The 15,785-nt window shown below is 41.3% G+C and overlaps 1 protein-coding gene across 2 annotated transcripts in view; it reads left to right on the top strand.

The window, feature by feature from the left end:
• Positions 1–15,785, top strand: part of OSTN (osteocrin) — a 45,785-nt gene that overhangs the window by 17,027 nt on the left and 12,973 nt on the right. The gene's annotated exons all lie outside the window — the stretch shown is intronic.

Raw genomic sequence — 15,785 nt, 5'->3', positions numbered from 1 at the left:
AAAAGTTTTTTGTTTAATTTGGTTTTGTTGTGTACACGACTGCTACTGCTGAGAACAAAAATGCATTGGTGTTTTGAGCTGTAGACCTGGTAGCTTTCCCATCTACTGGTACATTTTTCCCCTGTAGTGTTCTTAACACTTTGCTGAGTCCAGAAAGAAATGACTCAGTCAAAAGGGCTTCCTCCATCTCTCTTGGGTGATTATTCCACAGCCTGTTAGGTCTCCCCATTAAGAAATGTTTCCAACATCATGTTCCCTATGCTTTTAAAGTATCGTTCTGCCAGTGTTATACTAAACAATACAGTTCCATCATTAGTGTTTCCATTTCTTCTGAGCTTGTCTGTAGTTATCATATACTTTCCAGTATTTCTCTCTGTTGAGCTTCAAATGTTTAATGTATTTAACCTTTCCTTTTGTGTCAAGCATAGGCTGGCACCAGGATATTTGTAAACCATTAAAAAGGGTAGTGCCAGTTAAATGTAATTACTTTCTTCTGTTGCTTTTATGGTAAAGGTTGTGCTAGAGAACAAGGGCAGCTTCTATTCTGAACTATGTGGAAAAGATGCAACAGCTAAACAAGAATTACTTATAAACAGACTATATATAGTAATGTATTAGTTTAGTATCCACCCTTGATTTAAGTCCACAAGGGAAGCAGTTAAATTTAATAGATGCTGGCCTCTCAAACAAAGACGTAGCATATATGTACACACAAGAAATTCCATCCAAACTGATGAATATTATCAGGTTTACTAGTATTCTGTATTTTAACTGCAAAGAATATCTCTAAAACCACTAGAGTCTTTTAGACTGTGGGAAACGTTGCAAATGTTACCACACTATGTCTGGATGCATAATATGTATGTGTTTTTATATCTCAGCATATTTGGGTTTCTTTGAACTTTAAGATTAACTGTGAATTTCTTGAGTATACGAAGCTCACTTTAGGGATAATTATATTGTCACTCTATTGCATATTTACCCTACATTGCTGCTATGTACCAAGTATATTATTTGAATTAAAGGTAGGGTTTGATAAATATCTCTTTTATTGAAGTTGAAAACATTTAACATTTACCTTTGTCTGGTTGGTCATAAATTTACTAAGTTTTGAAGGCTTTGGGCTGAAATTTTCTGTGCCAACTTTTCCATGTGTCAGACACACTATGGTAAATGTAAATGTTACGATTGTTTCAGTTAATATGTTTAAGCCAATTCTGAAAACAAGAAAACAGAAAAATGCAATATAAAAATGCAGGAGCAGTCATACCAGGTCAGACCAGCCGTCTGTCTAGCTCGGGATAGTCATTCTGACAGTGGCCAGTATGCAAGCATTTTTGACACTTCCTTCATATATTCTCACAGCCTCCAACAGTTTGTGGCTGAGGGATTTTTGAACCAGACACAATATTTTGTACTTAATAGTCTTTGAGGGATTTTCCTTTGGTGACTTTGTTTTTGAATCTGTGTAAGCTTTTGGCATCTATAATATGGTGAGGAGTTCCACTGCTTAAATACCCAGTGGTTTAAGAGAGCTCCTTTCTGTATTTCAAGCCTATTTCCTGTCATTTTCAATTGAAGGTCCTGAGCTGTTACATTGGAAGCAATCATTTAGAAGATGAGTGTCTGCCAAACCCCATCGCAGTCTTCATTTCAGAGTCGTAACAGTCAGCTCAGAACCCTTTACTGTGTAGGCAAATAGAAATATTTAAAGTTGTTTGTTCCTCCATGAACCACTTCATATTTACTGACACTTAATTTTATCTGCCTCTTTTCTGGTCAGGTGCCCCATTGTGTTGTCTTCATACAAAATTTGTCATTATCATCACTAAACACCTGGAGGGCATATTATCAGTGGCAAACTGCCTTCTCGCTATTATCTTACTTTTCTAAATCATTTCATAAAGCATATTTTTTCTCACATTAGGAGTTTTAAGTGTCCTTTGAGCAGTTCAAACGTATTCACATGCTAGAAAAGAGACTTCAAATAGGAGACAGTGTTGTCATAAATATGTGTATTGTTATCCCTGTGAACATCTCAAGGTGTTGTGGGTTGAGTTAAAGGGAATGAAGCAGATGCTCAGCGGTATTAAAAGAAACTATGAATGTTCAGCTTTACTGAAATCTTACTCCATTTTACTGATATGACTTCAAAGGGCTGACTTTAGATACCAAGGATCAGCAGATTTTGGTTAAAGTATGAAATAGCAGACTCAACAGTGACTGGAACTGAGAGTGAGACTTGCTTAGAAATCAGTAGACTGTTGCATAAGGTGTAAAAAATAATGCTCTAGGATTATGAATAAATGAGAATTAGTCTAGGAGGCAGGACAAGAAGAAACGGACAGAAACTGGAGCGAAGGAAGTTCCGCATGAATGTGTGCAAGAACTTCTTTACAGTGAGGGTGATGGAGCACTGGAACAGGCTGCCCAGGGGAGTTGTGGAGTCTCCTTCTCTGGAGATATTCAAGACCTGCCTGCATGCCTACTTGTGTGACCTGGTGCAGGGAACCTGCTTTGGCAGGGGGATTGGACTCGATGATCTCTGGAGGTCCCTTCCAACCCCTGTGATTCTGTGCTTCTATGACTGTACGTGCCTCAGTGGGGTTACATGTGCTGAAATTGAAAACCATATTGAAATGCTTTGCTGGACCCTTAGTGTATGGTGTAGTTGTCTGCAAATATTGAAAATATGTGAATTGTTTGCGTTGTATGGCCAGAGGTAGTTTGAAAATCACCTATCAATTGTAGTGCTTCTGATTATCGACCTTTGCAGATCATCAGTTGTTTTCTTCTTTTTCATGCATTTCTCCCAGAATCCCAACCTGCAGACTTTGTGGGCCTGTTTTGGCCCCCGTTGAAGCTTATCAAGAAAATATCAACAAGATTTTTATTCCTCCTGGAATCAAGTTTCTTAACCTCCATTTCTTCCCCTCCTTTTTCTCCGAGAGGTCTGTTCCACACGGCCTGTGGAATTCTGGCTTCTTGTTCATATCTGGAAGAAAAACAAATTTGAAAATGCTGGAATTTCTCAGAGATCAGAAATTCCTTTTTCCAGATAGTTCTACATGAAAGGGTGCTAGTGATTTCTGTGGCACTTGGATTGCCTGTATAAGGTCATCAGGCAGGTACAACACGTGTATGGAGGAGGATGTGGCTGTGCAGCATCACATCCACCACGGCACCCTTCTGCCTCAGAAGTGGAGGCTGGGGTTTCTTATGCCTCCTCTTTGTTCCTTTGTTAAACCTGTTCCAGATTAATAGCTCCTTTGCTGAGTCAGTTTAACGTTTCCATCTGTAAAGGTAGTGGATATCTTTGCTAGAAATGGGATTCTCAGAAGTTCCTAAGAGAGTCAGCTTTCAGTGGGACACTTCGTTCCAGGCCTGCTGGTAAAAGGGAATTCTGAGTTGTGCCATATGCCATTGTTCCTTTAGACAGCATGTTTTTCCCAACGTAAAAGGAGAGAAAATAATGGAAGGAGGGAAGAGTCTGTTAGGAAAGGAATTAAAATAGTCCCAATATCTCCCTTTATCCATTCTCTGAAGCTACTGTTTCCTCCTTCACTCTGTCATTTTTGCAGTGTGAAACTGTCCACTATCCAGATTCTTTCTGTTACATTTTTTTGGGGGACGGCAGAAGAACAACACATTTCACTGACTTGCAGTAGAAGCAGGGGTAAGTGGGGACAGGAAGTTCAGCTTATATAGGATAAATAAGGAGAAAATAAATCATTCCAAAAGAAATGTACAAGGGTGTGAGAGTGATCTTGAAGGTGTTCTGCTGCATCTCCTGCTGCATCCTTTCAGTGCCAGTTGTGACCATGCACACTTAGTTTTTGAGTATAGGATTGACACAGGTCTTCATTTTCCAATGTGTGCACATCCGGTAGTCATTTCCATAGGATAAACTATGTTCATGACTCTCACCAGGCTGGCTGTGTATGCTTGGAATTGGTCTGCCTCAGAGCCATCTCTGAGTACCTGATGTTTTACAGGCAGATGAAGGAGCTTTCACAGATAGCAGTCTACCTGGCTGTTTCTTTCTAGCTCTCTACCCTAGTGTGGGTTAGCAGTGGAAAATACTACTGGTGTAAGACAGAAGCTGCTTTATATGGCTGAATTCAGGCTTCAGCCTGCTTTTAACCAGAACTACCTCCTTGGGCTTCAGTGATTTTTTTAAATTAATTTTTCATTAATTTTTTTTCTTTTTTTTCTTTTTTTCCTAATTGACTCAAGTATAAAGAGGAGAACATCAAGTGATAAAAATCTCTTCCAGTAAGTAATCCTGGATCTGTCTTTGCCATTAAAGTCTCTCTTCACAGCAGGGTCTTAAGAAAGTCCAAGGAATGCACGTCTGTAGATTCAGGAACAGGCACAACAAGTCTAAGTGCCTTCCTGAACCAGTGCCTTAAAATAACTTCACCAATGGCCATTTGTGCAGTGACATTTTGGAAATGTGCACTGCCTTATTAGAAAACTTGACTGTGAATACCAGGCAATCTACTGCGGTTCCTGGGATGTCAGCCCAGAATCCCAGCAGCCTTCCCATCCCAATGCGACTCAGAAAGGCAGTTTTTAAATTAAAATCTTCATGCAAAATAATAGATGCTGTGAGATGGGAAGCCTCATAAATTGGAAAATGTCAGTTGGTTTTGCAGAGGCGAATGAGAGATTGTTTATTTTCACCTCATAAACATTTCAGAGGGGGTTCTAGCACTTTGTTAAATTGCTGCAATATTGCAATCTTCCAAGTTTATACGTACCTAGTAAGCTCCCAGAAGCAGCAGGAGTGCTTGGTTTCAGCAGCTCCACAAGTGGTGACTGCATACTTCTGTTGTTGTATTAGATCAGCATCCCGATAGGCAAACCTGATAGACAAACCCTATGTGTGCTTCCTTTTGTGGCTCTATTTTCTGTTTGGGGATACTGGCTTGAATTCAGCCTCCATCCTACCAGCATCTCACCTGCCACACATCGTGCAGCTGGGTCTTGCACCAGCTTTGGAATTTGCAGAGGACTCGCTGTAAGGCAGGATCGCACCCTGGCATGTGGTTCAGCTCCAGTCTGGGTTATTGGCCAAATTCTCAGCTGCTGGAAAGTTGAGTTGGTTCTAAGTTGTTGTGAAAATCTGGACTGCTCTGTGCAGTTATTTATTTCCACTTGATGTCTGGATATTTGTGCTCACTTGCCCCACTGGAAACTTGCTTAAGCTAATGGAGTACAGAGGTGTTTCCTTTGATCTCAGCTGGTCTCAGAGTGCTCCAGTTCTCCTGGACCACGACTTCATTTAGGTTGTACCAAATTAAATGCTACTGAGGACAGAGAAGCTGTAGCAGCATTATAATACTTTGAGATAATTACTTATTTTTCTAGTTTACCCACCCCCCTCTGCTGATGTTTTCTTATGTATCCTTTACCCTGCCTCAGCACAGTGAGACTGGCTAATATTTCCTGACCCACATCCTCTTCTGAAGTCAGTCTGACTGCCAGCAGGGCTGGCAGTGGTGCCCAGGGTACCCCTGCTGACCATTCCCCCAGTTGTATTTTTGAGCTAACATCAGTGGTAAAACTTTCATCTAGTGAAAGTCAGCATGAGCCAACAAAGTCAGCAGTTCTGGGTCAGTGACAGGGAGATAAGTGTCATGGGCTAAAGCCACGGTGCAAAAGGTTTTTGCCTGGGTGTTAAGGGATGTGTTCTTGACAGACACCAGGCAAGTTTAACCATCTGGACAACATCTCCTGTATCTGTGGGTGTTTACTGTTCCATTATTCTCATTGAGCTGTATACCTCCCTCATCTGGAATATCTCCATTGATTTTAGTGAGCTCTGGATTTTCATCAGCACTAAAGAGTGTTCAGTTTGTTGCTCATAACACTGATGCTACGTCACTCCTGCAAGGACTGTGGCAAATGGGCCAAATACAAAGTTGAGGACCACATCCTCCATTTGTAATTTTGGGGACAGATTTTGAAGTTCTAATTATTATCTGTGCAAATCAGACCTAATCAGGATGTAAGCCACTCAGGAAATGCATTATAAAATGGGTGTACAAAATGAATATGAATTCTATTTCATTGGGGCTAAGGGGAAGTATAGTATGGCAAGAAGAAAGAAGGATAATACAGAGTATAAGGGTACGGTTGTGTGTGGGGGAAAGAGGGAATAGAACACAACCTTACAGAGATTTGTGGATCTTGTTGGCAGTGTTTTGGTGAATCAGTTGTTGCTACTACTGGCATCTGTAGAATGCAAAAGGGATGAATCACAGCTCGTGGTTTCCAGAAAAGCAATTAGGACCATCCCTTTCATTCCCAGCTCTTTGGAGGTGAATACCTAAAACAGTTCTTGTCATCTGTTGTGGGAAGGGAAGAAGCAAGTGGCCTGCACCTTGTCCCCTGGGAACTCCCATAGGCAGGATGCTTTTTGTGTGCTCCAGGAAGCTGCTGCGACCACCTGGGTGCCTGCACTCAGTATGTTATAGTGGCTTTTCCTTAGAACAAGCTTCTATCCTGCCAGTGCTGTGACCCATGTCAGCCACTCAGAGAGTTAACGTCCATCCTTCTACTGCACTAAGGCTGTACATTGCTGGGCAAGAAGTGTTCCCCATGCACTTCCCCTGGGAGGGGTGTGCTCTTCTACCGGAGGGGAAGGGAATGTGTTAATGGTCTGTATGTAGAAGGGTGATTTTTCCTGGCAGCACTTTTAGCTTTGCTTCCAGAATATGTACAGTTATCATTTATGCTCCTTTAAATTCTTTCCTTTTCTCAGAAGAGGTCGGTGCACAGAAAGAGAATTTGGATTATCAGGCTGCTGGCACCAGCCTGCATTTTCCATTGTATGTGCTTAGAATACAGTTTGGTATTGTGCCTCTCTTGATTTGTTTACCTTTTCCCCTCCCTTCTTCCTGCTGCCCACAGTAAGTTGTTGGATTCCTCTTCTAATGATAAGTATTTTAAAATTAAGGCATCGAGTCATTTTTGCAATTTATTTGAAAATGTTAGAATTGCACATTTGATCTCCTGACATATGAAGAGCCCAGGGAAATGACCAAGAATGAGATATAACTCTGATCCCCAGAGATTCACCACATTTGGGTCCTTACTACTGGAAGAAAAGATTTGAAAATGTCACATCTGGTCCTTCTTGACCCGGGAGCAAAGGGACCATGATAGTGATGGAGAGGACAGACTTTGCTGTTCAGGTTTTCTGTACTCTTCTAAAAAGGACAGAGCCCAAACAGAGGACAGGAGATCTCTGGATTAACCTGGATTGTAGAGCTTTACACAAGGATGCTCTTCAACCTCTCTGAGCTTAAACATCTGTGGTTTTGAACATCAAGTGCTCCTGGCTTACACATATGAGTCAAGTATATTAATTTGAAGTTCTGCAGAGTGGATTCAAATCTAGCCCCAGATTACAGAGAACAGCAGTTATCACTGGTTTATAGCCTACTGATGGGTTCCTGGGAAATGAGAAATACTCACCTTATCTTGTTATGAACAATTGTTAATGTAGTGAAAAAGACCACATTGGTTTCTGGGAGATTGGCCTGGTGAGTTCTGTCCATGCAAGGCTGTCTGACATAAAGTGTAATGTATTGCAGCTGGCAACTGCTAGCAGAGTGGAGAAAAAGGGTTGTTCCCTGAACACTTAGTCCGAGCCCAGGGCTTGAGACTGGGGAGGCAGAGGATAGACTTTCCTATGCGATGACCATGTATGCCTGTGATAGGATGATATATAGTTGTGGTTCCTAGGAACCAGTCCTGTTTCAGAGCAAGCCATGGAGATAATACTGCTGTTTGGCTCTAGAAGAGGTATTAATGTAAAAGAGAGCAGTTTAGAAGTGACTGTCTTTCCCCAGCTAGTTGTCTTGGTTGTGAAAACCCCATAGCAGAGCTAGTCCCTGAGCTAAAGTTATATACAAAACACTTTTAATTTGTGGAAACCAGTTTGCACATATTTGGATTATTTGGGTGTAAGAAAAGTCACTTTACAAATCATTGTCTGCTCTAGGAAAGCAAATTGTCATAGAATCAGAATATAAAAGCACTATATGTGTTTTTTTCCAGTGTATCAAGTCATGTGACAAATTAGAGGGATACCGAATAACATAATTTCAACACAGTCAAACAGTTCGTGCTCCGCTCGCATGGTGATTATGCTCTCAGTTTACACAGATCTTTGCACTCCTGTGGTGCTTTAATAACATCACTTTAAAACCCTGACATTTTGGTAACATGAGGAGCGGTGAACACTCACCGCACCTCCAGTCATCAGTCACTGTCAGCTCCAGGCTGAGGTTTCTCTGCTTTCTAACTATGTATGCTGAGCCTGAGCTCTGTTTCTGACTCTGAGGATTTAACAGAGCCCCCCCAAAACAACCCAGGAAGTATCTGGTTGGTCTGCCCAGCTGCCTGAAGACCCAGAGCCTGTGCAAATAGTACACTGTTCATTAACCCTGGCTGTGCCTCAGAGTAATGCAGGTTACATTGCATTATTTGTATGGCAGTAGAACAAGGGATCTGCTGGAGATGGAGGAGAGGTGGGGAAAAAAGAACAACTGAATAAGAAGACAGCCACTGATTTGCAGAACTTACAGAATCGGGTAGAAAAAAGGATGAAAGAAGGACAGGGATGAGATGCTTCACTTTGTGGTTTTGTGTGATAAGTGCCTCAGCAGGGTCTGTTTTTTCACACTGTTCACTCAAAAAAGCCGGGCTTGATTGTGGTCATACTTGTGCGAACAGATAGCTCCACTGACTGCAGCACAATGCCAGCAGTCTGTTATCAGGGCTTTTGACTCCAGAGTGGTTACTCTGCTTGTATCCTGACTGCATAGAAACTAGTCCTGTCTATGGGACTGGAAGACAGGGAATGGCTGGCAGCTGAATGTATTTTCCACTTATTGACTCTCTGCTTGATCTACTGACAACCAAATTTATCTCTGAATGAAGTGGTTGCTCCCTGCTCCTAGCAGCACTTTGTAGGAGTGAGGCTTACATCAGTAGCATCACTATGCATTCAGCAATGTCTGTGTGCAAGCAGTGCTATACAGCTCAGCAGCTAGGAATTCCCATGGAGCCATGGCATTCCACCACCCAGGGCATGGGTTTTTCCCTGTTGGATAAGTATAGCTGAGAGTGTGAAGCAGTTCCTTTTCAGTAGCAACCTTAGCAGCCCACCTGTTCTTTGTGTTTAGAATTCTCTTTGTGTTATTTACAGTATGCAAGGCCCTGTAAACCTCACAATATCATTCTTTTTCCCAGTGACAACTGGGCTTTGCAGTGACAAGGCTGTACCAGAGGCAGTACAGATGCTTCAGGCCTGTGAAAGATATGCTTGTGACTCATAGTTTGAATTACTTTGACGATGATGCATGTGATTCGATGCAGTCAGTAAAATCTAGTCACTGGAGTTGTGTGCTTGGTGGCAATGTGCTTGACTTGGGACTGCAAGATAGGGCTCAGAGTGCTTAGTCAGTATTATCTGCTCCGTTTTATTCCTCTGGTTGGTTGGTTTTAAATATATTTTGGATGCCTAATAATTCCAATAAGAAATTTCTAAAAGAACACCAGGAAAGCCATCCACAGTATTTAAATCACCATGTTAATGTGACTGAGCTCATGTGGCTAAGAGGTTGCAAATCACTTTCAGATGCCGTCAGCAGCTTTTTCAGTGCTTGTCTATGTCCTCCCGTGACCATTGCTTGGAGAGCCATGTACACACTCAAAGGATTTGCTTTGAGCGGAGGGCTCAAATATCAAAGTGGAAAAAAAGCATTCAAACCTAAAATCTGACCATAAAGCCCAGCACATCATTTTCAGAAGCAGAACATTATTGTTACTCTGCTGACAAACTTCTTTTGAGGGCAGCAGCACGGTCCAGCACCATTTGAGATTCGTCTTGAAGCCGCACGTAACCAAAATAAATATATGGTTGCATAAGAAACTATGTTATGTTCTTGCTCCCGGGTTCCAAGTCTAATTGTAAAGTAAACACAACTTCAGCGTGCTTGCACTTAGAGAGCTACAGGGCCAATCCCCTCCCGTGTGCAAGCCGGTTTATTCACACCTGGGATAGAGTGACTGATCAAGTGGCAGGGAGGTGGTTTTGTCCCTTCTGCTAAGGATTACATGTGAGAGTTGGAGGGTCTCTGTGGGATGGACATGAGGAGAACAGGTAGAGAGGGGCACTGAGCTCAGTGCTCCAGGGAAACACTGCTTTTCAAAGAGAGAACTGTGTATTTTTGGGGCATAGACCGGCTTGGTGTGAGTAACCAAAGCACAGAAGATTACATGGCTCATGAGAATCAGTAATGATTTATATGGTTTCATTAGTATGCCAGCAGCAATACCTGTAGTAATAGTGGCTTAATGCTGTGCAGGATACAAGCCTGCTTTTGGCTGTGTGTGCCTAGGGAAAGAATTATGTTGAGAAGCTGTGACAAACCTGTGCTTTTAGAGCTAGGCTTTGAAACTTGTCAGGGGATAATTGTACTTCTTTGTCCCTAAAGGTGTAGTGAAAATATATGAATCGCTGTTTATTTCCACAGCACTTGGACACCAGAACTTTACATGGGAGAGAAAACCCCACAAAGGGATTTAGTTTGCTTCAGAGCTGAGATACTCATGAAAATTCTCATGGAAGACAAATGTAGGCCTGCAGAGGGGGGAGGATTTGGCTGTGTGGCTGACACGGTGCAGGGAAGGATGGAGAAGCACACAGCAAAAATAAGCAGGCAGTTTTAGGACCCTGAGTTGTCTGAAGTTGGCAGTCCCTCTGCTTTAATCAGGCACAAATTGTTCAGTTCCATGCAGAAGGGACTGGATAATGTTTGCTGTCCTGTACTCCGTACAAGAATAAAATAGGTTCTTCTTCTTGGCTAGGCTACAGTATAGCAGCAGCAGAGGGAAAAGGGTGATAAGATCCAAGGGCATTTTCTTCGTCATTCTGTTCTGAAGAGGTCTTTACAGACCCTGGCTATAGGATACTATACACTGCTCAGTATTCAATCTCAATCTGTAAACACTAAGTGTACCCGGCAGAATAATGTGTGTGTGTGTAAGCTCCTAAAGAAAGGACATAATAGTAAAGAAAACAATGCAAAGCACCTAGGCAGCAGGATAGTGGCTGTTATAAAGTCCCTTGTAAGGAATGAGTGATGTCAAGATGAAAGGCCACATGTTTACAGAGGATAAGATAATTACCTACAAAGAACAAATAATAGTGGTAGTTGCTTCAGACAATAACAGTTTGGGGGGGGAAAAAAAGACCAAGTGTCATTAGCACTGCCTCACACCTGTGGACAGTAAGCCTCAGAAAGCTTAACCTAATGGCATCTAGTCAAGACAGAAGTGAAGGTGAGAACAGTCCTGTGCACCAGCGTGGTCTGAGGGCTGACCTTCTGGAAAACAGTTTTAAAAAGGAACTGAGGGTTGTGGTGAATAATTTGACTGTGAGCCAGCAGTAGACTTGCAGCAAAGGAACCCAGAATGCTAGTGTATGCACAGGTCTAGAGTGGTGTGTGCCCCCATATGAGGGGGACATGAGCATGCTGGAAGGACCACAGAGATAATTACAGGCTTGGGCTATCTGGTAGATGAAGAGAGGGTAGGAGAGCCGAGACTGTATAGCAGGGCTGATCTGATCAATGCATATTAACATTTGATGGGGGAGTATAGAGGACAGTGTCAGACTCTTTTCAGTGGTACTCGGCAAACATACAAAAGATAACAGGCACAAACTGGATAAATATAGGAAATTCCACTTAAAAATAAGTGTTTTTGTTGTTGTTGTTGTTTTCTTTCTTTTTACTGTGATGTTGTTTGAACAGTGAATCCTCTCCTGAATAAACTTAATAGAATAAACTCTCCTGAGTGCCAGAGCAGTGATTACAGTGAATTGGTTACTGTGATCGTGGACATCTGCTCTTTTTTGGTTAAATGTTGCTAACAGAAATATATGTTCAGGTATGGGACTTCACATGCACAGATGGTCTGTGTGTGTCTGAATACCTGGAGAATCCCTACACAGGGAGGCAAGCCAGAGCTTCCGGCCAGCCTGCCAGAAAAAAAAAAAAAAAGAATATATGTAAAAAATTGCTAAATTCCACCTAGACGGAATTTCCAGCTGGAAAAAATAAAGAGGATGTGTCTGGGAAAACCTGGACATGAGCTATTTGTGCCTCCAGGATCTTGTGCTAAGTTTCTGCACAGAGGAGTTTCTCCTTGAATAAACACTCAACTACTCAAACAGTATCTTAACACCCCCAGAAACAGTGTATTTGTCGCTCAGTTATGGTAGTGGGTTACTTGTTACTTATTGCTCTTTGTGTTTTTCCCTTTCAAATTTCAGACAAAGGAGAGAAAGGAGAGTGAATAGTTGTGTTTATGTATAAAGACTTGCTGCTTTTGCAGTATCAATTCAGTTGTGCCGCTGGTTTACTTTATATACATTGCTTGAGAAAAATAAGCTGTAATGAGAATCTGGTCTGGCATTTATTTTCACTGCTTTTTATGACATCTGTGGCATGTAGCTGTCTATGTGTTTCACTGCCATGGCAAATACATTAATACAATATGCTACAAGTTGGGTGACCTCCCAGAAGAGAGAAGGCAGGAATAATAGAGGAGCTGATGATCAGCACTCAGTAATTTGTTCCTGTAATGGTACGTGGATCAATCCTAATCAGCAAGGATCTTCCCTCCATACAGAAGTGGTTGGTACATCGCTCACAGCAAACCCAGATAGCGGTGACCAGAACTGTAGCTACCTCTAGAGGGCGATGATTGACTGATTAATGTTTGTGCTGTAATTGAAAATGATTACTGCAATGAGCCTAACAAAAAAATGTCTCTGTCCAGTTGAAATGATAGAGGAAATGTGGCCAAGAAGTATAGCAGAGTTTGGCCAGAACATTAGGATGGATTTACAAACTGTTGCGAGATCTTTAATTATCAGTAATACCAGAAGCTTTCATTTCTAGAACAGCATTTGCTCGTGAGGTTCCTTGCAGGAACCAAATCATAAGGATATTTAAACCAGAGTAAAACAGGGAAGGGAAATCAAATCAGTCCTCAATTGCTCTGAACTCTTAGGATTGTGTTAATAACTTGCTCTGGTTGGTCTCCAGCACAAAATGGTCCCACTATGCAAGACATACCAGCAATGAGAGCACAGTCTCTTATTAACATCATTTGGCACTGCTTGCTTCTTGGGAGAAGCAGGTGCCCAGTCCCAGCTTTGGCAAGGCCGCATCTTCTACCTGCATGTCAGGTAAGAAGTGACTATTTACGTTTCCTGCAGCACCCTGTTACAAGCAGTCCTCTTGTGGCCTTGTCCAGCTTCCAGGCTGTTTGAAGAACATCACTCACCTTCTCCTTTACCCCTAAGACCATTGCCATTTAGCTACTAGGCTACTTTCCTCTGTAACCTACTTTCTTCTGTATCCTTCTGAATTCTTTCTCCTCTGTCTTATTTCTCAGCACTGGAAAGACAATTGTTAACAGTTGTGTGTGTTTATATATATATATATATATATATATATATATATATATATATATAAAAGCATGAAGTCAGAACAGAATTTCAAGACAGACATATTTTTTCTTCTTGTGAGCATGTCTTTGAATTTAACCTGCTGCTGTGCATTACCAGGTTTGTAATTAGCTCTGAGCTGAAGTGCACTCTTCCAGTGCACCATGCCACAGGGGTTCATGGGTCAAAATGTTTATTTCAGTGACAAGTGACATCAGCATGCACGTCATCAGAACCATTCCTTTTCCCTCTTCCTTAGTACAGAAAGATGGGCTACTTTCTGTGTGTCATCTTTATATTTAGCATTGACTCCATGCAGCATAGCTACAGGGGTTGGAAACTCAATCTACTATCTTTCATTTCTGTCGTGCCAGTTTGAATTAGTGTCATGGCCAGTGATGGCTCAGAAAGTTTATCATTTGTGTAGTAGTTTGAGGCCTCTTTGCATGGCTTTGTTGTCCTGTGGACCACTTTGCCCATAGCACAAAAGGTCCCATCACTGTTTCTAACCATCCTGGGCCAAGAGCCAGTGGCATGTGCATGAAAGATAAAATGTATTTTTCATTTCCAATTGCATCCTTCTGCATCGTAGCATGACTGTTACAAAAGAAGCATGCATTTCAATTAACTGTCCTTGTTTAGGATTTTTTGCTTTATTTTGCCAGTACTTTTTATGGATCCTTAGTTGTCATGACCCAGAGCCTGTCACAAGCACTTAATTCTAGCACAAATGACCTCTTGGAAGTTTGTATAGGTACTGCCTGTAGGAAGTCTAGCATTCCTGAAAATGTGACTGATTTTTATATGCCACCTTCACTTCATGGGTTTTACTTCTCAAAACCCATTAGCTGCAAGGATTCATCTTAAAAGGAAGTGACAAAACAAAAGCTACTTGGGTAGCTAACAGATTTCAGAATAGCTGTTTTAAGATAGGTTTTCCTTCCAAAGTAAAACATACCTTTAATTGGAAAGCATGCACATACATTGTTAATATAGAGTCTCTTGCCCATAGTTCTACTTTGCGATGAATCATCTGCTCTCAAGCTCTGTATATCAACATGAAAGTAGGTGGGAAATCAACTTGCTTTTTGAAAATTCCTCTTACGTATTAACTGTTGTTTTAAAATGTTTCTCCTTCTCTCGTCAAGCTACGAGCAACAAAAGTAATCTTGGATATTCATCTCAAACTAGAAATGATGGGTGTTTGGTTAATTCCATAGAATGTTATTCAACTCTAAGACTGGTCAGAATTTGGCTGATTGTTTCAACAAATTAAAATAGACTGAAGACATCGAAAATAGGAATAGCTCAGTTGTTTAAATGGAGACACATGAATCAGTGCTGGCTGAGCACCTAGTTTGTAAAGATCAGTTCTAAGGAAAAACACTTGTAGTTTTCATTTGAAAAGTAAAGAAATATTTGATTATTTCTTTGATTCTGGTGACAAACCTGACAGAACTGGATTAAAAAAATCCATTTTTTCTAATTTCAGTGTTGTCCTTATTTCCCAGACTAAAACCACAACTACATTTCTAACACAAGACTGACTGTGCTTCTAATAACAAATGCATCCTTCCCTGAAATAGTCTTGACAATCCACGTAGCGAGTCCCATGCTTTTGCTTCATGGAAATTCAGTACAAAGTTAGTGAGGACAAATCTGTTGCTTTGGCCACAGCACCTTCTAGATCCAGCACTGTTTTTGTTGATCTATAAATGACAGGTATGTGACCTTATGTGAGTAACCTGTTACCAATGAGAGGATGGCATGACTTGGAGAGGCTGGAGGGTAGGGTGCCCATGAGACACTAAGAGAACTTCTGTTACTTAGAGCAATGTGGTCTGACATTACTTGTCACATGTTCTAATGGGAGAAGGTAAAACTTAAAGGTGCAATACAGCAAAACCAGAAATTGTATGTCGCTATATTTGCATATAATTCCTAAAGCTTTAAAGACAAGGATTGACAAACCCAAATATAGTTTCTTTTGGCAAGGCTGATGAAAGTAAGGGCAAGCTTGCACAACACTTATATAAGTGAACCCTTACTAACACCATTTCCTGAGTTAAATAAGACCCTGTCTACTGAAGAAACAAGGAAATTTTTGAGGCCATTCTGTTGATTTGCCTTCCCTCCTCCAATTGATTTTTATTTTCTTCATAGAGAAAATCTCATTTCATTTAATCACTTGAATTTAAGATCATAAAATTCCTACCAAACTCCTGGTTGCCGTAACTTAGCTAAGTGT

The sequence above is a fragment of the Coturnix japonica genome, chromosome 9, assembly GCF_001577835.2.
Source record: "Coturnix japonica isolate 7356 chromosome 9, Coturnix japonica 2.1, whole genome shotgun sequence".
Lineage (NCBI taxonomy): Eukaryota > Metazoa > Chordata > Aves > Galliformes > Phasianidae > Coturnix > Coturnix japonica.
This window is presented reverse-complemented; position numbering and strand designations above follow the sequence as displayed.